The sequence below is a fragment of the Manis pentadactyla genome, chromosome Y, assembly GCF_030020395.1.
Source record: "Manis pentadactyla isolate mManPen7 chromosome Y, mManPen7.hap1, whole genome shotgun sequence".
Classification (NCBI taxonomy): Eukaryota; Metazoa; Chordata; class Mammalia; order Pholidota; family Manidae; genus Manis; species Manis pentadactyla.
Window position 1 is genome coordinate 8,502,659 of NC_080039.1, and position 27,074 is coordinate 8,529,732.

The following is a 27,074-nucleotide window of genomic DNA, read 5'->3' on the forward strand; positions in this document are numbered from 1 at the left end:
GCACAGCTTAGATGGAAATAAGGTACTTACATTGGAACAACAGTAGACCCAATAGTTTATATTTGAAAACCATTTTTAAGTAACCTATTAAGAATTTTAATAACTAATGTTCACATTTTCAACTCAATAAGTCTATGGGTTAGTCTGCTTTTTGGTTTGTTTATTGGTTTGGGGGTGGAGGTAGGGACTAAAACCAATATACATAATTTCCAGAGCAGACTATATATGGTATTATACAAGTCAATTTCCAAATTCCAGATTTGCTTTTTTCAGCAATGCCTTCATTCTGTTAACAAAAGTGGCCCCCTGTGAGTTTCTACAAGTCCATTTGTAACATATTCAATGTACATGAATAATAATTTCCCATGAGTGCATTTGGGGTGGGGGTGAGGGTGGGGAATCACATGGAGCTAATAGTAGTACTGTCCCATGGTGTGAGAGTAAAGTTTCTCTCTCACTGACACTTTCTCTCAATTTCACCTCCCCCGGTATGATTCCATTCATAATCTCGATATTTAAACCAGAAAGTTATTATGGACAATCCAAAATAACCCAAGGAACATGCTAAAGTTCTACCAATGATCAGCTTCTAACTGAAGGACTGAAGGAATTAAATAGAAGGCACAGTAGCACTGAAATATTTCAAATCATAGTAATCTTTTTGTGTATATATTTGCGTGTGTGTGTATCCTATACTTTCTCTCTTGTTGTTAAAAATGTCTGCTGAACAATTAGGAAATACTTATTTGTCATCTTTCCCTTTAATTTTTTTTGTATACCATCTCTCAAACACTGGCCAGGATCTCATTTTCTCTCTTTCACCTCTCTTCTTGGTTAAAGGATGCCAGGGCTCTCTTCTCATCAGCATGATTGATCTGGTTTTCTTTCTGCAGTTGCACAGCCTCCATTTGGTGATGCCTGGAGATAATTTTATTTTTGGCTTAATTTCTCAGGAATTCTTCTCATGGTACTTCCACACTAATCATTTTTTAACAAAGGGTGTTCTATTTTGAAAGCTGACAAATAGGAACGGTTTATGGGTTCAATTTTTAAAAGATCACTTGTTTTATCAACTGATGCATCCTTTGGTTCATTTCTAGTATTCAAATAATGATTTCTGAGGCTCTGTCAACATCAGGAATGTATTAAATTTCAGATACTACAGGCATAAGTCTATTTCTGTTGTTTCCTGTAGAACAATCAGAAACGGGAAAATTATTAAACTTTCTATATGATATGTAGCATTTGCCTTTGTGGAATTAATAGTAGGACAGATGAAAAGATTTAAGTTGATGATCAACTCAAAATTCTTCAAGGTTCTAACTTATCATATAACCAAATGAACCAAGTCTAAATCTATCGTTGAGTCTCTAGTGAGTTTTATGGATGAATTTAACTTCCTTAGAATCCAGTAGTATCTCAGAAAATAGAGATTTAACACAAGGGTCAAATACGGAAGTATAAGGGCAGAGGCAGAGGGAAACCGTTACATTACTTTCAAAAGGCCTACTGGTTTGGAGGGAAAATTTCATGAAAACTTGCCTCTTTAATGCACAGTTGACTCTTGAACAACATGGATTTGAGGGTCCACTTATATGCAGATTATTTTCAATAAATATACTTAGAAGTTTTTTGTAGATTTGTAACAATTTGAAAAAACACTGTTGTTCCTTTAGCTGATTTTATTCTAAGCATACAACAGTATATAATACATATAACATATAAAATACGTGTTTATGTTATCTGTAAGGCTTCTGGACAACAGTAGGCTACTCATAAAGTTTGTAGGGAGCCAAAAGTTATATAATTTGGACTGCATGGGGATTGGTACCCCAACTCCTGCATTGTTCAAGGGTCAACTGTGTATGTAACTCAATCCCACAAAACCAGTTCAAAATTAAGCTTTACCTATGTCTGGGAAATTAGAGAAAACCAAGAAAGGGCAAGAGGGGAAAATCAGTTTAAGTTAGTGTGAAGCTTGGGGAGTGGCAGGATGGACAGTCAAAGAGATGACAATGCACTTAGGTTGCTCAGGGTACAGTGAGCAGGGCTGTTTATTTGAAAGAAGTGCTACGTGAATGATGCTGAAATAAACATCTATGCTCACATCTCCTAGTAAATGGGAAAGATTTTCTCCTGGGTTTCTAGGTATAGAGTTGCTGGGTCAGAAAGCATATGAATGCTCAACTTCCCAAGACAATCTCAGACTGTTTTCTAAAATGACTGTACCAATTTATATCACTAATAGCAATATTTAAGAGATCCTGTAGACCCACATCCTCTCAAATGCTTGGCATTGTTTGAATTTTTATCTATCAAATGGGTGTAAAATGGTACATCAGTACACTTTTGATCTTCAGTTCCCATGATAGTGAGTAATTTTTGTATATGTGTAGGCCACATATATTTCTTCTTCTATCAAATGCCTGCTTGTGTCTTTCTCTCATTCTTCTTTTGAGTTATTTACAGGTATTCTTTAAAGATTCTCAGTACTAACTCTTTATCAGTTGTGTGTACTGCAAGACGTTATCCTAGCTTGGAACTTGTCATTTTATTTTGATTAGTATATGTTTATTGTTTTCCTTAAGAAATGCTTTCCCACCCTAAGATATAATAGATATCTGCTCATATTTTATACAAGGAGGGTTAAAGTTGTTTTGACATTTAAGTCCTTAAGCTGTATGATTTTGGTGAGGGTTCTACTTCATTTTCCATATGGATAACCATTTTTCCTCCTCCATTTACTGAATATACCTTTCTTTCCCCACTGATCTGACATGCCATCTCTTTCATAAAACGATGTCCATACATGTATGGCTCTGCCTCTGGGCTCTTTACTTCATCCCACTGAACAACTCGTTTGTTCCCTCCATGCTTTGTAAAGTGCCATGTTTCATAATAGATCCTCATGTCTGGTAGGGCAAATCTCATCTTCCTATTCTTCTTCAGAAGTGACCTGGCCATTCTTTCCGGCTCTCTCGTCTGACACATCAATTTCAGAGCCATCTTATTAAGTTTCATGAAAAACTCTGTGATTTTGATTAGAACTGCACTGAATGAACAGATAAACTTGGAAAAAACTTACAATGTTGCCTTCCTATCCTGGGACAAGGTACCTCTCCATTCATTTAGGTCTTCTTTAATGTCTCTTAAAAGTGCTTTATAGTTTTCCCTACAGAGGCATTGGATGTGTTTTCTTAAGGTTTATTCCTAAATCCTTCATATTCTCTGAACTTAATATAAATGTTTCCTTTTTACTTAATACGTTTTCCAGTTGTTTCCTGGTACACAAAAATGCAGCTGATTTTTGTGCCGGATAACCTTACATCCAACCATTTGTTACTCCCTTCTATTATTTATAATTCATCTGAAGATTCTTTAGTATGTGTCTATGAAAAAATTCATATTTTTTATGTAAAATCATTTTTCTATGTAAAAAATCATATTCACAAAAAATGAGTTACATCCTCCTTTCCAATTCTTATGCCTCTAATTTATTTTTCTTTTCATACTGTGCTACAACTCAGATATAACATTTTCAAATGTTGATCCTCAGAATTCCGAGATTCTGGAGGTGCTCCAGGGGTTCTGCACACTTTTGCCTCCAACATCATTTTAAAATATGCACCTACTTTAAAAGCCCATAAAAGTTAAAAAAATCCAAAATTCAGTTTTGTTTTGGTCCTGATGCCCTATCAGTTCATTATTCCTTTTCCTCCTGGTACTTTTCTTTATCTTCCATAACTTTATATTCATTTTCCCATGCTGAATCTGATGTCTGTCATTACCATTTTCTGCTCTCAAATCTCAGTGTTCACAGAGAACTACAGGGTCCACATTCTCTGACTCCACAGAGAACTGGAGAAAAACTCAGAAAACAGGAACACTGACTTATGAAAATGCTTTCCTAACTACCAGAATGCCACATTCCTCATAGGGCAGTGATAAATACCTGAATTTAACTATATCCTCAGAGGATAAACTGCCTAAACTAAAAGACAAACTAGGAAAGGACACTGGAAAGATGGATTCTTTGAAGCTGGAGATACAACTGAGTTTGAGGCAGAGGTACATACATATTTGGAATTTTAGGCAACCACATTTGTAACAATAAAACCAATACTAAACTAATATTTATGTTCTACTTTTCATTTGGAAAAGTCACTTAATGAAAACCAATCACCAAAACATAATTCTGGAACTAAGAAAGAGGAAAATATCTAATCATGGAAACAGACCTCAGTGGAAAGAACATATCTGCTGCCACTCATTACATAGCCTGAGTGCTCAAATGATGCAATTTCTTCACTTGTCAAGCTAATTTCACCTCTTTGTGGGGTATGTTTCCAGCTTTTACATGTTCAGTCATAGCTGTACCTTCACCAGGTAGCAGCGCATGATCATAGCTACAAAGTAATTCTGAATTCAAAAAAGGTCCATTACAAAAAGGTGATCTTCTAAAGAAAGCACAAAAAAACCACCTTCCCTCACAAAACAGTAGGAATAACTGTTGCTGAGTGGCAGCATGTTGAGAAACCCAGTATTACTTTTCTTGAGTTAGTGAACATTGCACTGTGTCCTAAATAACTATCCAGAAATACAGACATACTTTGGAAGAACAAAAGAACTATGGTATTGAGTACAGATTTATAACCATCAACTTATCCCCATAGATCTTGAGTTTATGGCTTCTGCCTCTAGTGAATTCCTTTTCTATTAAAAAAAGTAAAGAAATAATATATCTCTGGAAGCAACCAAAGTGTCCATCAACAGATGAATGAATAAAGAAGATGTGATACATATAGACAATGTAACATTATTCAGTCTTAAAAAAATAAAGAAACCGGACCATTTGTGACAACACTGACAAATAAGCCAGGCAGAGAGACAAATACTATATGACTTATTCATGGTATCTAAAAACAGTACAAAACAGAATGTACAAAACAGCTGTAGACTCAGAGACACAGAGCTAAGTGACTGGTAGTTACCATGGGGGAAGGGTTGGGGTGGGTGAGTGTGGAGGGTGAGAGAGATAAAGGGGTACAAAAATCTCAATCATAATATAAATAGGTCATGGGGATGGAAGTGCAGCATGGAGAATATAGTCAATGATTCTGTAACATCTTCCTATGTTGACAGATAGTAACTGCACTCATTGGGGGTGAGGATTTAATAATGTGTGTAATTCCTGAAGTACTGTGCTGTATACTTGAAACCAACATAAATTTCTCCATCAACTATACTTCAATAAAAAAAGAAAAAATGTATCTCAAATTTGCATACCTTTTAGACTTATAACCAATAACAATGCTATATAATAACAAGTAATAATGTTCATTCAATGGGACTTTAAAAACTACCATCCCTTCATTTAATTCACTGACTACTTCTTGAATACCTATTAAACTCAAAGCCTGTAATATAAAAGTAATATCTGCTCTTGTGGAATTTACATATTAATAAGGATATTAATAGCAACACAAAATAGGATATACAATACACTGCACAAAAGAAATAGAAAATGCTGTGAAGACTACAGGATTAAAGAGGGATAGGAATCATACCTACCTATGGAGGAAAGGTACTGGGAATCTGCACATGCCCCGTCCTTTTGAAAAGGGCTTTGACGGAAGGTAAGGATTTTAACAGGGCGAGATTGGAGGCAGTAAAGAAACCAGGGCTGGGAATAGAAGGTAAGGCATGTTGGGAGAAGAAATAAGGTGAACAAGGCACAAAGTCGGAAAGTGAACAGTAAATACAGGGAAGTTTCAGTTCTTCTCAGTTGGAACCTGGGGTATAAACAAAGGAGTAGAAGGAGATAAGCTTAGAAAGGTAAGTTAGGGCCATACTTTTGGGAAGGTACTTTAGATATTATAAATATACTGTTACTTACTTCAGAAGTTTATCATCTTGAGAGACAAGTGTTTTTGGAGCCTCTGGGCCGACTAAATCTGAGAGTCCTTCAGGCTCTGCTTGAAGGACGTTCAGAAACATACTCACACTTTGACTACTCGGTTAGTATGCTTCCTGGGTTTTGAATCTGGGTCTATCAGAAGCAACCTACTTAATCAATCATTCCAGGGGTACCCCAGAAACTCTTCTTGAGAAGCTTTAGAGCTTGAATCACTGGAATCTTTCTGCTCTTCTTTGACTTCTTTTTCTTGAATTTCTTCCTGTAATGATTATAATTTGACACAAATTGATTTAATATTCCCATGTTAAAGGCCATCTCATTTTGTCAAGGCAATGAAAAGACTGATTAAAATGATTTAAATTCTCATCTTATTCAAACTTGTTAAAGGATTTTTATTAATTTTTTTTCTAACTTATTTAACTAAATCATGTTTCCCTATTAAAAAGATTCCTACAGGGGAGCAGAGCCAAGATGGCAGCGTGAGCAGAGCAGTGGAAATCTCCCAAAACCATATAAATTTTTGAAAATACAACAAATACAACAATCCCTAAAAGAGAGACCAGAAGATCCAGGATAACAGCCAGGATACATATACACCTGCAAGGACCCAGCGCCTCATGAAGGGGGTAAGGTACAAGGTATGGCTTGTCCGTACACAAGCGCCCCTCACCCCAGCTCCCAGTGGGAGGAGAGGAATCAGTGTGGGGAGGGAGAGGAAGCTCAGGACTGCTAAATAACCAGCCCTAGTCATCCGCACAAGAAGCACAGACACACAGTGCGTGGGGTGCTGGATATTAGGGAAACAGGACAGTAACCTGTGAGTGCCTCCCTGCAGCCAGTGCCCCTGGGACAAAAGAAAAGCAAGTAGTTTTTCAAAGTCTTAAAGGAACAGGGTACCCACAGCTGGACGGAAGCATCCCAGGACACTTAGCCCAGCAGCTGGGAATCTCAGGGAACTCCAGGCACCCTAACCACCCGGGCGGCAGCACAGCTCTGAGGTCCCTCATGGCGATAAACAGCCTCCCGCCTATTCCCCCTCCAAGAGGGGGTCTCTGCCGCAGCGGAGCAGCAGCCTGAGAGCGGCCACACACACAGCAACCTTGTGGAGATCTACAGTGGCCAGGCAGGAATCAGAGACCCTATCTGCATGCAGCTGCCCAGCAGAGGCCGCTGGGGGTCGCCATTCTCCCAGGAGAGGAAGGCCACAAACTAGCAAGAAGGGATGTTCTCCCAGCCGACACACGCGACAGCTCCACACAACTACCTCTATCGCCATGAAAAGGCAGAATAATTTGATCCAGACTAGAATCACAGAGACAACCCCTGAAAAGGAGCGCGGAGAGATAGAACTAACCAATCTCCCTGAAAAAGAATTCAAAATAAAGGTCATACCATGCTGATGGGGCTGCAGAGAAAAATCCAACAGCTAACGGACAAAGTAGAAAGGGAAACTACAGAAATGAAACAATCTCTGGAAGGATTTAAAAGCAGAATGGCTAAGATGCAAGAGGCCATTGATGGAATAGAAACCAGAGAACAGGAACGCATAGAAGCTGACGCAGAGAGAGATAAAAGGATCTCCAGGAATGAAACAATATTAAGAGAGCTGGGTGACCAATCCTAAAGGAACAATATCCGCATTATAGGGGTACCAGAAGAAGAAGAGAGAGGGAAAGGGATGGAAAGTGTCTTTGAAGAAATAATTGCTGAGAACGTCCCCAAACTGGGGGAAGAAATAGTCGCTCAGACCACAGAAGTACAGAGAACTCCCAACAGAAGGGAAACAAGGAGGACAACACCAAGACACATAATAATTAAAATGGCAAAGATCAAGGACAAGGACGGAGTATTAAAGGCAGCGAGAGAGAGGGAAAAGGTCATCTACAAAGGGAAACCCATCAGGCTATCATCAGACTTCTCACCAGAAACCTTATGGGCCAGAGGAGAATGGCATGATATGTTTAATGCAATGAAACAGAAGGGCCTTGAACCAAGAATACTATGTCCAGCAGGATTATCATTTAAATATGAAGGAGGGATTAAACAATTCCCAGACAGGCAAAAGGTGAGAGAATTTGCCTCCCACAAACCACCTCTGTAGGGTACTTTAGAGGGACTTCTCTAGATTGGAGCACTCTGAAGGGTAAACAGATGTCAACAGAGAAAATAAAATCACAGCAAAGAAAGCAGAACAACCAAATACTAAATAAAGGCAAAAAATAAAATGAACTACCCACAAAAGCAGTCAAAGGAAACACAAAAGAGAACAGAATAAAACACCCAACATATAAAGAATGGAGGAGGAGGAATAAGAAGGGAGAGAAACAACGAACCATCAGACAGTGTTTATAAGAGCTCATTAAGCGAGTTAAGTTAGACAGTAAAATACTAAAGAAGCTACCCTTGAAACTTTGGTAGCTATGAATCTAAAGCCTGCAATGGCAATAAGTACATATCTTTCAATAATCACCCTAAATGCAAATGGACTGAATGTACCAATCAAAAGACACAGAGTAATAGAATGGATAAAAAAGCAAGACCCTTCTATATGCTGTTTACCAGAGTCTGACCTCAAACTCAAAGACATGCACAGACTAAAAGTCAAGGGATGGGAAAAGATGTTTCATGCAAACAACCAGGAGAAAAAAGCAGGTGTTGCAGTACTAGTATTTGCAGATAAAATAGACTTCAAAACAAAGAAAGCAAAAGAGATAAAGAAGGACTTTACATAATGATAAAGGGTTCCATCCAACAAGAGGATGTAACCATTATAAATATATATACACCCAACACAGGAGCACCAACATATGTGAAACGAATACTAACAGAATTAAAGGAGGAAACAGAATGTAATGCACACATTTTAGGAGTCTTCAACATACCACTCACTCCAAAGGATAGATCCACCGGACCGAAAATGAGTAAGGATACAGAGGCACTGAACAACACACTAGAACAGATGGACCTAAAAGGCATCTACAGAATTCTACATCCAAAAGCAAGAGAATACACATTTTTCTCAAGTGCACATGGAACATTCTTCAGAATAGACCACATACTAAGCCACAAAAGAAGCCACAGTAAATTCAAAAAGATTGAACTCCTACTAACCAACTTTACAGACTACAAAGGTATAAAACTAGAAATAAATTGCACAAAGAGAGCAAAAAGGCTCACAAACACATGGAGGCTTAACAACATGCTTCTAAATAATCAATGGATAAATGAACAAATTAAAATAGAGATCAAGCAATATATGGAAACAAATGACAACAACAACAGAAAGCCTCAACTTGTGTGGGATGCAGCAAAAGCAGTCATAAGAGCAAAGTATATAGCAATCCAGGCATATTTAAAGAAGGAAGAAAAATCCAAAATGAATAGTCTAACATCATAATGATCAAAATTGGAAAAAGAACAACCGCTGAGAAGGAGCATGGAGAGATAGACCTAACCAATGTCCCTGAAAAAGAATGCAAAATAAAGGTCATAACCATACAGAAGGAGCTGCAGAGAAAAATGCAAGAGCTAACAGACAAAGTAGGGAGGGAGACTACAGAAATAAAATAATCTCTGTAAGGATTTAAAAGCAGAATGGATGAGAGGCAAGAAGCCATAGATGGAACAGAAACCAGGGAACAGGAATGCATAGAATCTGATGCAGAGAGAGATAAATTATCTCCAGGAATGAACAAATGAGGCCTAAAGTCAGCAGAAGGAGGGAAATAATGAAGATCAGAGAAGAAATAAATAAAGCTGAGAAGAATAAAACAATAGAAAAAAATCAATGAAACCAAGAGTTGGTTCTTTGAGAATATAAACAAAATAGACAAGCCTCTAGCCAGACTTATTAAGAGAAAAAGAGAGTCAACACACATCAACAGAATCAGAAACGAGAACGGAAAAATCACAGTGCGGTCCACAGAAATACAAAGAATTATTAGAGACTACTATGAAGACCTATATGTTAAGAGCTGGAAAACCTAGAAGAAATGGAAAACTTCCGAGATAAATACAATCTTCCAAGACTGACCAAGGAAGAAACAGAAAATCTAAACAAACCAATTACCAGCAGAGAAACTGAATCAGTAATCAAAAAAACTACCCAAGAACAAAATCCTCGGGCCAGGTGGATTTACCTCAGAAATGTATCAGACATACAGAGAAGACATAATACCCATTCTCCTTAAAGATTTCCAAAAAACAGAACCTTTGGGAATTTCCCAAACTCTTCTATGAAGCCAACATCACCCTAATGCCAAAACCAGGCAAAGACCCCACAACAAAAGAAAATTACAGACCAATATCCCTGATGAACGTAGATGCAAAAATACTCAACAAAAAAGTAGCAAACTGATTTCAAAAATATATCAAAAGGATCATACACCATGACCAAGTGAGATAAATTCCATGGATGCAAGTATGTTACATTACATTTGAAAATCCAACAACATCATCCATCACATTAAGAAAAAGGACAAATAGCACATGATCATATACATAGATGCTGAAAAAGCATTTGACAAAATTCAACATCCATTCATGAAAAAAGCTCTCAACAAAATGGGCATTGAGGGCAAGTATCTCAACATAAAAAGGCCATATATGATAAACCCACAGTCAACATCATACTAAACAGTGAGAAGCTGAAAGCTTTACCTCTGAGATCTGGTACAAGACAGGGATGGCCCCTCTCCTCACTGTAATTCAACATAGTACTGAAGGTCCCAGACATGGCAATTCAACAAAGCAAAGAAATACAAGGCATCCAGATTGGTACTGAAGAAGTTAAACTGTCACTATTTTCAGATGACATGATATTGTACACAAAAAACTCTAAAGACTCCACTCCAAAACTAGTAGAACTAATATTGGAATTCAGCAAATTTGCAGGACACAAAATTAACACACAGAAATCTGTGGCTTTCCTACAGACTAACAATGAACTAATAGAAAGAGAAATCAGGAAAACAATTCCATTCACAGTTGCATCAAAAAGAACAAAATACCTGGGAATAAACCTAATCAAGGAAGTGAAAGACCTATACCCTGAAAAGTGTAAGACATTCTTAAGAGAAATTAAAGAGGACACTAAAAAATGGAAACTCACTGCATTCTCTTGGCTAGGAAGAATTAATATTGTCAAAATGGCCATCCTGCCCAAAGCAATATATGGATTTGAAGCAATGCCTATCAAATTATCAAAAGCATTCTTCAATGAACAGGAACAAATAGTTCGAAATTCATATGGAACAACAAAAGACACCAAATAGCCAAAACAGTCCTGAGAAGGAAGAATAAAGTGGGAGGAGATTTCACTCCCCAAGTTCAAGCTCTACTACAAACCCATAGTAATCAAGACAATTTTGCACTGGCACAAGAACAGAGCCACAGACCAGTGGAACAGAATAGAGACTCCAAACATTAACCCAAACACAGATGGTCAACTAATATACGATAAAGGAGCAATGGACATACAATGGGGAAATGTCTGTCTCTTCAACAGATCGTGCTGGCAAAACTGGACAGCTACACATAAGAGAATGAAACTGGATCACTGTCCTACCCCATACACAAATGTAAACTGAAAATGGATCAAAGACGTGAATGTAAGTAATGAAAACAAAACTCTTAGAAAAAAACATAGGCAAAAATCTCTTGGACATAAACATGAGTGGCTTCTTCCCAAACATATCTCCCCGGGCAAGGGAAACAAAAGCAAAAATAAACAAGTGGAACATTATCAATCTGAAAAGCTTCTGCACAGCAGAGGACACCACCAATACAACAAAAAGGTACACTACAGGATGGGAGAATACATCCATAAATGACAGATCCAATAAAGGGTTGACATCCAAAATATATAAAGAGCTCACACACGTCAACAAACAAAAAGTAAATAATCCAATGAAAAAATGGGCACAGGATCTGAACAGACAGTTCTCCAAAGGAGAAATTCAGATGGCCAACAGACACATGAAAAGATGTTCCACATCACTTGTCTTCAGGGAAATGCAAATTAAAACCACAATGAGATATCACTTCACACCAGTAAGGATGGATACCATCCAAAAGACAAACAACAAATGTTGGTGAGGTTGTGCAGAAATGGGAACCCTCCTACACTGCTGGTGGGAATATAAATTATTTCAACCATTGTAGAAAGCAGTATGGAGGTTCCTCAAAAATCTCAAAATAGAAATACCATTTGACCCAGGAATTCCACTTCTAGGAATTTACCCTAAGAATGCAGCAGCCCAGTTTGATAAAGACAGATGCACCCATATGTTTATCGCAGCACTCTTTACAATAGCCAAGAAATGGAAGCAATCTAAGTGTCCGTCATTAGATGAATGGATAAAGAAGATGTGGTACATATACACAATGGAATATTATTCAGCCATAAGAAGAAAACAAATCCTACCATTTGCCACAACATGGATGGAGCTAGAGGGTATTATGCTCAGTGAAATAAGGCAGGTGGAGAAAGACAAGTACGAAATGATTTCACTCATATGTGGAGTATAAGAACAAAGAAAAACGGAAGGAACCAAACAGCAGCAGAATCACAGGATCCAAGAGTGGACTAACAGTTACCAAAGGGAAAGGGACTGGGGAGGAAGGTTGAGAAGGGAGGGATAAGGGTGGGTAAAAAGAAAGGGGGCATTACTATTAGCATGTATAATGTGGAGGGGGTAAATGTGGAATGCTGTACAACATTGAGAAGACAAGTTATGATTCTACAGCATCTTGCTGCACTGATGGACAGTGACTGTAATGGGGTTTGTGGGGGAGACTTGGTGAAGGGGGAGCTTAGTAAACATAATGTTCTTTGTGTAATTGTAGGTTAATGATAACAAAATTAAAAAATGTGAGATAAAAAAGGATCCCTTCAGAGACAAATGAAATACAATTTTCATGTTACGGAAAGATAATGGAAATAAAGTGTTTAAAAAACAGCTTTTACCAATTTGAGCATCAATAATTTAAAGTGTAATAGCTTAAATACGTATCAAATTTGTTTTCATAATCAAGGAAGTGAAACCAAATCATTATTTTGAAAAGTCATAAAACAAAAAAAATTGAAGTAAGCCATTATTGTGCCCTTGTTATATAAACTAAATTTCATGGTAACCAAATAGCTGAGGGTAGGCTTCTCTTATAGAATTATCTACCTAATAAATGAAGAATGTAGGCCAGAATTAGACTATCAATATTTTGCAATCCCACTTAGGCAATGACCATCAATGGCTGTTAGTATGACAAAGAGAGACAACCAGACATTATTTTCCTCCTGATAGAAGTATGCAATACCAGCTAAAAAGTACTCCTGCCAAAAATTTACATCTGAACCTCATCAAGTCTCTAGACCTAACTATCAATCTATAGGAAACATAGAAGCCAGAGAACATGTTAAAAGTACACTATAAGACTATGATCAGCAAAATTCATACTGCAGGAAATTCTAAGGTAAATGATTTGATTTCTTCAATGAATAAAATGCAGGAACAAAAAGGGGAACCTATTGATTTAAAGAGATGTACAAGATATATCAACCAATTGCACTTTGGGTCCCAATTTGAATAAACTGGACAAGAAACTGAGAACTGACAAATTACTGTTAAATATTTCAGACATGATAGTAATATTGTGCTTACAGTTTTTTTTACAAAACTAACATCTATCTTTTAGAGAAACATGCTGGTTTACGGATGAAATGATATCTTGGATTGGTTTCAAAATAATGGGGTCACTGGAGACTTCCTGTGAGTTGATAATTATCAAGCTGGGTGATAGTTACATGGGGGATCATCATATTATTTTACTTAATATCTTACATAACTTTATATATATTTGAACTTTTCAAAATAAAAATTGAAGGAAAAAACTGACAATTTGCATTTCTTCTTTTCTGTTTTATTGGCTTTCTTTGCTCTCCTTTTTGCATCATCATCTGCAAATTAAACCACATTATAGTTAAAAAAATTAAACTCTAAAACCCCAAAACTTTTGAGTAGATAAATATCCTGTTGCCCGATTTGCTGAAACATAGAAATTAATTCAAACATTTATTGCTACTCATCACAAAATGTGCTAGGCATTGGGGACACAGAATTAAAGTCACACAAAGTATTAGGTGATACAGGACGTTGTTATTAATTTTACTGTATGAGATAATAGTATTGTGATTAAGTAGGAAATGTCCTTGTGTTCTAGAGGTGTATACAGAAATATTTAGGATGGTACAGTGATATTTGTAATTTACTTTCAGTATCTCCACAAAAACTCACATTTTTTAAACAAATATGTCAAAATGCTAACAAATGTTAAAATCTTGGGTGCTCTGGGCATATAGAGGAGTCTCAAAAGCAGGCTGATTTGGGGAGGGTAATTGAGGAATGGTTGCCCAGGAGAAGGTGATTCTTAAGCTAGTTCTTTCAAAAACCAGGTTTTTAAAAAAGCAATGCACACCCATTGCTGAGATGAGTAAGCCAAGCCACATGGAGGGAGGGTCTGGTGTCGTGGGCAGATAAGACTCTCTGTGCCAAGTAACAGAATCAAGAGAAAGGCCATGGAATACTGAGGAGACAGAAAGTAGTTCTCAGGCTACAGGATGCTGCAAGAGAGAGACCCAGGTCTATGTGATTACTGAGGCATCGGTCAGGACCCAACTTCACCCTGACGGCTATGGAGAGCTACTGAAGGACTTTAAGTAGGGGACTGACCTGCTAGGATTTGTGCTTTACAGAAGTTCCATCTTCCGGCAGTGAGGAAGGAAAGTGACAAGGGGGGCCAGGAAACCCTGGTGACATCAGCGGAAGGAGCACCTTTGTGTCATGTGTCCCCAGTGGAGGCGCCCTCTGTCCAGCAACAGCCAGGAGAGGGCACAAAAGGATGGCTTATTGTGATGTGCCACCCTACAGGAGGTGTCTTTCACAATCAGCTGCCGGGAAGGGGTCTTTTACGATGTGCCTTTTTGAAAACTGCACAAAGGTGCCCACTGAGTGTGAGAATTTCACAGAAGAGCTGCTCTGCTGAGCAGACACAGCCTGTATGGTTTGGTTCAGCACCACGTGTCTCAGAACCCAACCCCAACTTGCTCCCATGCCACATGCCTTGTGCGATTACACACAACCAATCTGGAGCCATACTGCTTAGGTGTGAATCCCAACTGTGTGTCCCTGAGTGCGGTACTTGGAAACTGCTCTATTGCCTCCATTTCCCATCTCTAAGATGTATCCAACAGTTACCACTGTGTGTACTGAACAGCAATAGTGAATATCAAGTACTAAGCAGGGTGGCTGGCACAGTGAGTGAGTGTTCATAAACTCTTGTCCCTTATTGTTGTTTTAAAAACCTTCCTCTAAAATAAGCTTTAAGAACCACAACTTGGTTGGAAGCTAGGTTTGCAGAATGATGCTGTCTTTCTTACCACTGGAGTCTGTTTCAGAATCAGAGTCACTGTTACTATCATCAGAATACTTCTTATGTTTTCTTTTAGATGAGTTTTTCTTTCTCATTTTCTTGGACCTTTCTTTTGAATGACTAGATTTCTTCTTCTTCTTTTCTTCTACATAAAGCAGAAATAAAAAACTTACTTCTAAAGAGGAATTTCTGAGTACCAATTTTATTATATTTGAAATACTGAAAAGGAATATATGACAGGCAATTTGAATAAAAGCGACGTCCAATATTCAACTATATATAAATGTGTTTTGTAACTCCTCAATAAAAAAAGCTCTGTATTTAAAGAATACCTTCTCAGGTAGAAGACGAAGTGGTACATTTCTTTGGCCCTTCGTCCTCTACTGGTGTATGTTCATCAGAGGTGAATTTAAGGAAAACAGTTATAAGCATCAGAAAAGTGATGAAATATAGACCATGGAGTATAAAAGTATAGGCTTGAAAATTTTCAGGAACAAATTGATTGAGAAACATTAAAAGCAAACACTGGACTGCATTTACAATTGTACAGTTCAAGGATCTACCACCTTCATAATCACATAATAATCGTTTACATTGCATAATGCCTTAGAGTTTACAAAGTGCTATTTCCTGAGTGAAAGCAGCACATGAGATTAGTATTTTCAAAAGAAACCACCGGGTGAAGGTCATGAACCATAAGGAAACTCAAAGAACTGTAGTCAAGAAGGCTGTGGGAGGACTTCCTAACTCTATTCTCTGTGTGCAAAGGCCACACGGCAGAGCAGCACCTGTCTGTCTCCCCAGAGCATGAAGCACCTGACAAACTACAGCAGAAGATATCATTCTGTTGCAAAAAATTCTGCAAATGGGCGTTATTAAAATTCTACAATAATTTAAAAGGGAATTTCTATATCATATAATCTTTTCCTCTGAAGATCACATCCGGAACAATTCAGGAATTGCCTAGAAATTATTCTTAGGGTTCCTTCGAACTCTTAATTTTTCGAGTGCAGATTCTATGAGTGTTTCCAAAGGCATCTATAAGAATAACTTTAGATAATAATGCTTTATCACCCCGTCACAAATGACAAGTTTACTTGTAAACTCAATGTATCAACTCAACCTAAAGATGACACAGAAATGGAAGACAGGGAGGAAGAAGCTTATCAATAGCACCAAAGAGAGAAAAAGTTAGGAAAAAAAGAAAGCATTAAGCCTTCAGATAATTTGATATAGGAAAATCTTCTGAACAAAACCATATTGGAATATTCATTTTTAAAAATGCCTCTGGGAATAGAACAGAGAGCTCAGAAATAAACCTACTCATATACGGTCAATTAGTTTACAACAAAGGAGGCAAAAATATATAATCGGGAAAGACAATCTTTTCAATAAATGGTACTGGGAAAATTGGACAGCCATGTGCAAAAGAATAAAAATGGAACACTATCTCACACCATACACAAACATTATTTAAAATGGATTAAAGAGTTGAATTTAAGACCTAAAACCATAAAACTCCCAGAAGGAAACATAGGTCCACTTCCAGGTATTTATCTGAAGAAAAGAAAACACCACTTGAAAAGATATATGCACCCCCATGTTCACAGCAGCATTATTTACAATAGCTAAGATATGGAAACAACATAAGTGTCCACTGGTGGATGAATGAATGAAGAAAATGTTGTATAGGAGAGGGGATCAACATGGCAAAACAGGAATATCTTGAGCTTATTTTCTTCCATGGAAGTTCCTTGACATAGTCTTGGAGATGATTTTAAATCTGACACCAAAAGATAAGCAAAGAAAGCAAAAATAAGCAAGTGGGGCTGTATCAAGCTAAAAACTTCTTCACAGCAAAGGCAACCATCAACAATGAATATACATTGGGAGAAATTATTTATAAATCATGTTATTTGGTAAGGGGTTAATATCCAAAATATATAAAGTACTCATACAATTCAGCAATAAAAAACAAAAATAAACCAATCATGAGGATAAATGTACAGGATAGGGAATAGAGTCAATAATAGTGTAGTATCTTTGTGTGACAGTTTATCAGAGTGAGCATTTACTAATGAATTTAGTTTTTGAATCACTATGTTTTATGCCTGAAACCAATGTACTATTGTATATCAACTACACTTCAATAAGAAAAAATAGCAAAAGGAAAAACCCAGGCAATCCAATTAAAAAATGAGCAGAGGACCTGCATAGAAAATTTCCCAAAGAAGGTATATAGATGGCAAATAGGTACATGAAAAGATGCTTATTTTCAGTAATTATGAGGGAAATGCAGATAACATCTCACACCTGTTAGAATAGCTATTACCAAACACCCAAGAAATAACAAGTGTTGGTGAGAATGTGGAGAAAGGGGAACCCTCATGCACTGTTGGTGGGAATGTAAATTGGTACAGCCGCTATGGAAAACAGTATGGAGGTTCCTTAAAAATTAAAAATACAACTGCTATATAGTCCAGCAATTCCACTTCCAGGTATTTATCTGAAGAAAACAAAACACAAACTTGAAAATATATATGCACCCCCATGTTCACAGCAGCATTATTTATTATAGCTAAGATATGGAAACAACATAAGAGTCCACTGGTGGATGAATGAATGAAGAAAATGTTGTATAGGAGAGGGGATCCACATGGCATAACAGGAATATTGTGAGCTTATTTCCCTCCATGGACACACCAAAATCTTCAAGTACCTATAGAGATATTATAGCTGAGAAAAAAAACAGAAGACTAGAAGAACAGATCTTACACAACTAAGGACATAAAGAAAAAGCCACAGTGAGACGGGTAAGAGGAATAGAGACATGGTCTAGTCAGAATGAACACCCCTGGGGTTGTGACCCACAAGGAGGAGGGATATCATGACCACAGAAACCCTCTCTGAGAAACAAGATGTCCAAGCACAACAGCCTGGTGGACCTGCACTGGGAAGATAAGCACCAATAATACCTGGCTTTGAAAACCAATAGGACTTATGTCTGTGATACCCAGAGGGCAGAGAGAAACTGAGTCCAATCTTAAATGGTGTGCATACAATATCCCTTGCTCTGAGGCTCAGTGCAGAGGGAGCATTTTGAAAAGTGCCTGGATTATACATGAACATGACCTATTGACTAATCTTGTGTATGTGCAGGCAGGGCAGGGATCTATTGCAATTTTCCCTTGGGATGGAAATGTCGATGGACACCATTTTTATTTCAATTCCGTTCTACCCGGCTGACCTGGTGCTGCCATTTATGACCTCTCTATCGACTGGAATCACTTGCATGTCCTTGGTGTTCCCCTGAAGACTTGTCTCACTAACCTGCCTGCCCTGGAACTCCTCCCAATTAGCTCTTCACCCTGCCACACCTGGTGGATGACCCTGGCCAGCACCAGTACAGCCGCTAAGTGGCTAAGTGTTCCCACCCCAGACTATCAGCCCTACACACTAGAACACCTGCAACATTCACAGCTGGACCTCACAGCCACCCACACAGCAGAGGCCTGCTCCACACACCAGTGCCAGTAGCTGTTGCAGATGGGCCTCATGGCCAGTTGCACTGAAGGCCAACCCTGCCCACCAGTGGGCTGCAGCAACTGCAGATGGGCCAGATGCCAGCCCCACACCCCAGCATGTTGTAGCACTCACAGTCAGGCCTAGCAGACAGTGGACCAGGGTACAGCCCTGTGCATCAGCATGTCTACACCAGTTGTGACCCAGGCAGAACAGGAGGGTGTATGCAGCTGACACAGAGGACTCCCCTGTGTTACCTGACTCAAGTGATCAGGGAGGTCTGCACTAGGAGGCCCCATAGGACATCTTCTGCATTAAGCCGCTCCTTTAAGACCAGGAAATATACCTAATCTACCTAATACATAGAAACAAAGACAGAGAATCAGACAAAATGAGGAAATCAGTATACTCCAAAGGGAAGGTAAGCCAAAGACATCAGAAAAAGAGCTGAATGAAACAGAGGATAAGCAATCCACCAGATAAAGAGTTCAAAGTAGTGGTCATAAAGAAGCTCACCAAACTCAGGAGGAGAATGGATGGACACAGTGAGAACTTTAAAGAAGAGATAAAAAAATATTTTAAAAAAACATTCAGAGCTAAAAAGTAACTAAAATGGAAAACACATTAGAGAGGATATTTATATTAGAGCACATATAAATGCTGTATGGGAAAATACATTTGCAACTGATATATCCAATAAGGGGTGAATATCCAATGTATTGGTGGAACTGAATACACATTTATCTGTCTATTTAGTTGGCCAACAAAACATGAAAATATGCTCCACATCAGTAGTCATCAGGGAAATGCAAATCAAAACTACACTGAGCTATCGCCTCACACCTGTCAGAATGGCCACTATCCAAAAGACAGGAAACAGCAACTGTTGGCAAGGATGCGGAAGAAAGGGAACTCTTGTGCACTGTTGGTGGGAATGCAAAATGGTGTAGCCACTGTGAAAAACAATATGGAGATTACTCAAAAAATTAAAAACAGCAATATCATACAATCCAGTAATTCCACTTCTGTATTTACCTGAGGAAAATGAAAATATTAATTTGAAAATGTACATGAGCCTATATGGTTATTGCAACATGATTTACAATGGACAAGATATGGAACCCACCTAAGTGTCCATCGATAGATGAATGAATAAAGATGTGGTACATGCACACAAAGGAATATAACTCAGCCATAAAAAAGAATGAAATCTTGCTATCTGTGACATGATGGATGGACCTAGAGGGTATTATGCTAGGTGGAATAAGTCAGACACAGAAACACAAATACCATATGATTTCTCTTACACGCAGGATCTAAAAAACAAACAAACAACAAACCTAGAAACAGACTCATACAGAGAACAAACTGGTGGCTGTCAGAGGGGTGGGGAAAGGGGAAAGTGAAATAAATGAAGGGGATTAAGAAGTACAAATTTCCAGTTAAAAATAAATAAATCATGGGGAATATAGCCAATAATATTGTAATATATTTTTATGGTGACAGAAGGTAACAACACTTACCATGGTGAGCATTTTGTAATGTATATAAATGTCAAATCACTATTCTGTACACCTGAAACTAATATGTTGACTATATGTCAATAAAAAATATTTTTTTTAATTAAGAGGGTAATAGGGTTATCAACAGCAGATTAAATGATGCAGAAGTGATCTGAAAGGTACAGTAGTGAACCAGGAAAAGACAAAAAAATATAAATGAGGATATTAAGCTTAAGGGACCTGTGGAATGTCAAACATACTAACATTCATATTATCAGAGTTTCAGGAGAAGAATGAAAGAAACAGAAAACCGATTGGAAGAAATAATGTCTAAAAGATTTCCAAACTTGATGAAGGAGATATCCAAGTCCAGGAAGCAAAGAGAGTCCTAAATAAGATGAACCAAAAGTGATTCACACACCACACACTATAATCAACATGTAAATATTTGAAGACAGAGAATCTTAAAAGCAGTAAGAGAAAAACAACTAGTTACATGTAAGTGTACCCCAAAATACTATGAACTAATTTTTAAAAAATTGAAGTACTTTGTTGTATAGTTGATATACAATATCACAATGGTTTCAAGCATACAATACAGTGATTCAACAGTTATACACATTATTAAATCCTCTCCCCAACTAGTGTGATTACTATCTGTCGACACAGAAATGTTACAGAATTGACTGTATTCTCTATGCTACACTTTCATCCCTGATTTTGGGCCTCTTTATCCCACACCACATATTTCATCCGCCCACCCCAAACTTTCCCCCATGGTAACCACAAGTCGCTGCTCAGTGTCTCAGAGTCGATTGTTTTGTTTGTTTGGTTTTTAGAGTCCACATACAAGTGAAATCATATGGCATCTTTTTCTGCCTGGCTTATTTCACTTAGCATAATACCCTCTAATTCCATCCTTGTTGTGGCAAATGGAATAATTTCTTTCTTTTTTATGCTTCGAGTAATATTTCATTGTATATATGTACCATATCTTCTTTATTCATTCAACTATTGACAGACACTTTGGTTAATTCCATATCTTGGCTATTGTAAATAACATGAAACAAACATGGGGCGCATATATCTTTTTGAATCAGAGATTGTGATTTTTCAGGTAAATTCCTAGAAGTGCAATTACTGAGTCATATGGTATTTCTATTTTTAGTCTTTTTAGGAACCTCCATACTGCTTTCCACAATGGCTGCACCAATTTATAGTCCCACCAGCAGTGTAGGAGGTTTCCCATTTCTCTACATCCTCACAATAATTGTTATTTCTTGAATGAGCTGAATTTTCAGCAGAAACTTTACAGGCCAGAAAGGAGTGGCATGATACATTCGATGCACTGAAAAAAATTTACAACCAACACTATTCTACCCAGCAAGGTTCTAAATCAGTATTGAAGGAGAAACAGGGAATTTCCCAGAAAAGCAAAAGCTAAAGGAGCTGATCAACACCAAACCAGCCCTTTAAAAAATGTTAAAGGGACTTATGTAATGGAAAAGAAAAGGCCATACCTAGAAACAGAAAAATCATGAAAGGAAAATCACAATGGCAAAGGTAAACATGTAGTAAAAATAGTGGACCAACGACCTACAAAGCTAGTATGAAGGTGAAAAGACAAAAGTAGTTAAGTTAATTATATCTACAGTAATTACTTAAGAGATACACAAAATAATAAGATGTAAAATATGACACCAAATACAGAAAACATGGGTGGGGTGAGGCAAGTAAATATGTAGTGCATTTAGAATGTGTTGGAACTTAAGTGACCATCACCTTATAAAAGACAACTCTATACATATGATGTTATATATGAACCTCATGGTAAAAACAAACCAAATACCTATAATAAATAAACAAAAATGAAGAGGAGGAAAACAAACATAACACTAAAGAAAGCCATGAAATCACAAGGGAAGAGAGCAAGAGAAGAAAACAAGAAAGAAGAACTACAAAAACAACCAGAAAACAAAGAATCAAATGACAATTAGTACACATCTACAAGTAATTACTTCCAATGTAAATGGGCTACATGCTCCAAGCAAAAGACACAGGGTGACTGAATGGATAAAAAGCAAGACCCCTCTATATGTTCCTTACAAGAGACTCACTTCAAACCTAAAGACACAAACAGACTAAATGTGAAGGTGCTTAAGTGGTAGAACTTTCTATCTGAATGTGCAAAGCCGGGGTAGCAATACTTACATCAGACAAAATAGACTTTGAAACAAAGACTGTAACAATAGACAAAGAAGGGCATTACATAACGATAAGGGGGATAATCTAAGAAGAGGTTATAATAACTGTAAATACCTAGGAATCCAACATAGGGCTAGCTAAATATATAAATATTGACAGGCATAAAGGGTGAATTTGACAGTAATACAGTAATAGTAGGGGACTTTAATACCCCCATTTACATCAATAGATAGAGCATCCAGAAAGAAAATCAGTACGGAAACACTGGCTTTGAACAACACATTAGACCAAATGGACTTAACATATACAGAACATTACATCCAAAACCAGCAGAACACACATTCTTTTCAAATGCACATGGAACAGTCTCCAGGACAAATCACATGTTAGGCCACAAAACCAGTCTCAATAAATTTTAAAAAATAGAAATCACTTAAATAAACTTAGGAAGACTGAAAATTTTCTGACCATGATGATATGAAACTAGAAATAAATTACAAGGAAAAAATTGGAAAAAACACCAACAGATGGAAGTTAAACAGCATGTTACTAAACAACCAGTAGGTCAAAGAAAAATCACAGGAAATTTAAAAATACTTGTAGAATAATGAAGATAGAAACACAATGGTTCAAAATTTTTTGAGATGCAAAAATAACAGTTCTAAGAGGGAATAGCAATATAGTCCTACCTAAAGAAACAAGAAAAATCTCAAATAAATAATCTAACTTTACACCTAACTGAATTAGAAAGAAAAAGATGACCCAAAGTGAGTAATGGGAAGAAAAAAAAAAGATTAAAGTAGAAATAATTGAAATAGAGACAAGAAAACAACACCAAAAAATTAATGAAACGAAGAGCTGGTTCTTTGAAAAGATAAACAAAATGGGTAAACTTTTAGTTAGGCTCATCAAGAAAAGAGGAGGACTCAAATTCAGAAATGAAGGAAGAGAAGTTACAACTGACACCACAAAAGTACAAATGCTTATAAGAGATTACTATAAAATTATATGCCAACAAATTGGACAGTCAAGAAGGAATGGATAAATCCTAGAAACATGCAATCTTCCAAGTCTGAAAAAGAAAATCTGAACAGACCAATTACTAGTAACAAAATTGAATTGGTAATCAAACACTCCCAAGAAACAAATTCAAGAACCAGATGGCTTTATAGGAGAATTCTACCAAACATTAGAGAGTTAATACCTATCCTCAAAGTATTCCAAAAACTGAGGAAGGAAAGCTTCCACATTCATCCTATGATGCCAACACCACCTTAATACCAAAACCATACAAAGACACTACAAAAAAGTGACAGACCAGTATCCCTTGTGAACATAGATGCAAAAATCCTCAACAAGAAATATCAGCAAACTGAATTTAAAAATACATTGAAAAGATCATTTATCATCACTAAGTGGAATTTATTACAAAAAGCTTTCAATCACTTACTCTGGTTCTGGATTCTTTGGAGAAAGTTCCCATACTTCAGGAGCTCCCAATTCTCCAATCCCCTCTTTCTCACTTAATCTCCTAGAAATATAGGTGTGTAAATTATAACTCCATGGCCTAAGTTCTGTTTACTAAATATATCATCAAATTCAAAGAAGTCCAGTTAAGTCCTATTTTCCCTTTACATTTTAAACTTTAAATTAATGAAAACTTTGTGTAAATGTAAACTCAGAGAATTTGATGTTTTGATAGTATTATCAAATGGTATAGACTACAAAGAGGCTAGGAGGCTGTCAAGTGTGTCCCTTCTGCTGAAAGACGGCAGAGCTCCTAATTGCCCATTTCATCTTCTGCAATATGTGACAGAAAACAGTTTTACATTTGGGAGTAACTTCATTTGCTTATACACATTCTTGAGAGTAAAGAGAAGTCTCTTCTTGTGATTTGGTCAAACATTCCATTCAAAGAAACTCAGGAATTAAAGAAGATAGCTAAAAAATAAAGCATTACAAGTAGAAAATCAAAGGAGCACTGAAAATGAAACAAACTTTTAAATAAAAATTGTACTCAGTGGCATACAGGGCTAGTTTTCTCTGTTTTCCCTAGTTCCTTTTTAGAAAAGGAATATATTCTCTATCTGCTCTTGGAGGACATGGGAAATTTTTCTCATTTATTTTTTATTTCTTCTCTTAATTTTTGCTCTCTCTCATAATAAACAAACACAAAAAACTAGGGCTCAATTCCACAAAGTTTAGCTGCTTGTGACTCTTTTTAAAAAAACACCTTTACAAAGTAAATGTAATTTATTTTGGTTTGATTGAATAAACCAGTTTTTACTTCTTTATTCATGGGAAAACGTGGTATAATCACACAGTTAGACTCAGTTTACCCCCTTGAGGAAACAGTCTATAAGGGGACACACTTAAAAACCTGAAACTGGGACATGCATACCGGGGAAAGAATGCCTGACAGGCAGGAAAGAGTATGCAGTCAAGGTCTCATCCCTGCTGCCACCTGGCTTTATCTGTACTCTTAGATAAATTATTTATCTTATATGTATTAAATGTACAAATGCAAATTTCATGTGAGAGGTTCCAAACATCCTTTGGTGAGGATTGTCCCTTAAGAAGCTGGTTGCTTTTTGATTGACACAGTGTGGGGGTAACTTCCTGAAAAATGTTATTTGGAGAGTTATGTCTCCAAACTTAACTCAGGCCTCTTTTTCCTTTTTCTGCCCCCATGCACCAAACCCTAACAGTTAACAATTAAGGACTATTTATTATGTTCCAGGCCCTAAATCATCACATAGCTCTGAGAGACTTTGTGCTAATTTTATCCCTTTTTAAGTTGTTAAGCAATTAAGCCCACAGGGGTTAAGTAACTTAACACTATTACCTAGTAAAGCACTGATGCTCAGTGAAATGTGTTCTGCTATCAACCGTACTTTGCTTCTCCCATCAACTTGGGCGATCTAATTCTGAAGCCTTTCCTCTTCATCACTATGCCTTATTACTTCCCACTTCTGGAGGGAAAAGATTCAAGAAGACATCTCCCAGCTACTGGACATTAACCTGACCCTCAATGCCTGTAATACTTTTATATTTCTTGTTTTTTCTTAAACACAGTACATGTAAAAGCACTTACTACAGTGCCTGATAATTTAACACTCATATAAGCTTCAGATATTAACACTTACACAGCGAAAGTTATAACCCTTTTCCTTTCTGCTTCTTAATTTATCCGTTCTTCCACTCCAGTACTCACTCTCCTTATAGGAGACCTGAACACCCTGACCTCACTTTTCATAGTCAAGACTGACAAGGTCTTTGTCAATGAAGGCTGATCTCAACAAGACCTTTCTCAATTTAGGCTAACCTACAGTTTAGAAGATCAGTTTTTCTACATTCAGTCATCTTCTCTCAGAGGCTTTTCTACCCTCCAATTTAAACCCCTTATCTCAGTCTTCCCCATCTCACTAAAAAAATATTGCCACTTACATATCATGGTATCTCAAACCTGTCTGACCATTCAACAAGTTGCCTGGCACTGCTAATTTTATGATCAGTTAAGTAGTGCTCCTCCTTTCCATGAACTTGTGGGGCATAAAAACATGATCGCGAATTATGGCAAAACCAAGCAAACGCTTCAATTCCCGTAGGTCTGGCTCTTGGCCATGTCTGCTACAATAAGGGGGGGGGGGCGGACAAGAGGGTAGGGAGAGACCAGGGCACTGAATGATGCGGCCCTCGGGTGGGTGAAAGTCTAAGGGAAGAAAAGGGCGAATAAGGTGTTGTCGCGGGTAGACTGAAGGAAGGGAAGAAAATGGACACAGGCAGGCAGCGAGCACGAAATGCCAACAGTTAGAAAGATGAAAGACGAGGCGGACTCCGAAGGCAGGTGGGCTCCTCACAGCGAAGGTGCGCTCGCGTCACTCACTTCCGCCGCAGGCTCTCCTCCCTCTCCTTGTCCAGAAGGCTAGGCCACGGCTTGTCGCCCCCGGAGGGGCGCGAGTAGCCGCCGTAATAGGCGGACGAGGAGGCAGAAGCGAAGGGGGTGCCCGGTGGCGCAGAGGGCCGCTCTCGAGAGCGTGACCGCGAGCGGGAGCGACAGGACTGGTTTCGGGAGCCTTGGCTGTGGCTATTCCGGTCTCCCGACCGAGAGCAAGAACGCGAGCGCGAGCGGCGGCGCCGCAGGGAGAGGGTGGCTTTATTGGGCTTGGGGCTCTTCAACGAACTGCGGCGTTCCCCACCCGAAGCCTGCGGCCTCCCGCTCCGGGCTGCGCGAACCAGACACCGGAGCCATCACTGCCGCTCGTTCTCCGAAACAGCAGGAGAAACGGGCGCTTACGGAACCGAAGGAGCTCTCAGCTGCCGGGCTGCCGGAACCTTGCAAACAGTTCCGGGTACTTCCGCAAACCACCCCCCCCCCCCCCCGGACCTAGGCCGTCCCCCAGAGGAACAGGATGTGTGTATCGGCATAAAGAGGCCGGTGGAGCAGCGGATCCGTCCATCGTTCCGGTTAGTGAGGTGCTCACGTCTAAACTGCACAGGAG

General features: G+C 38.1%; 1 pseudogene; it reads right to left on the minus strand.

Annotated features, from left to right (window-relative positions):
• Positions 1 to 742: 742 nt before the first annotated feature.
• Positions 743 to 26,824, minus strand: LOC130682147 (NF-kappa-B-activating protein-like; annotated as a pseudogene).
• Positions 26,825 to 27,074: the final 250 nt, after the last annotated feature.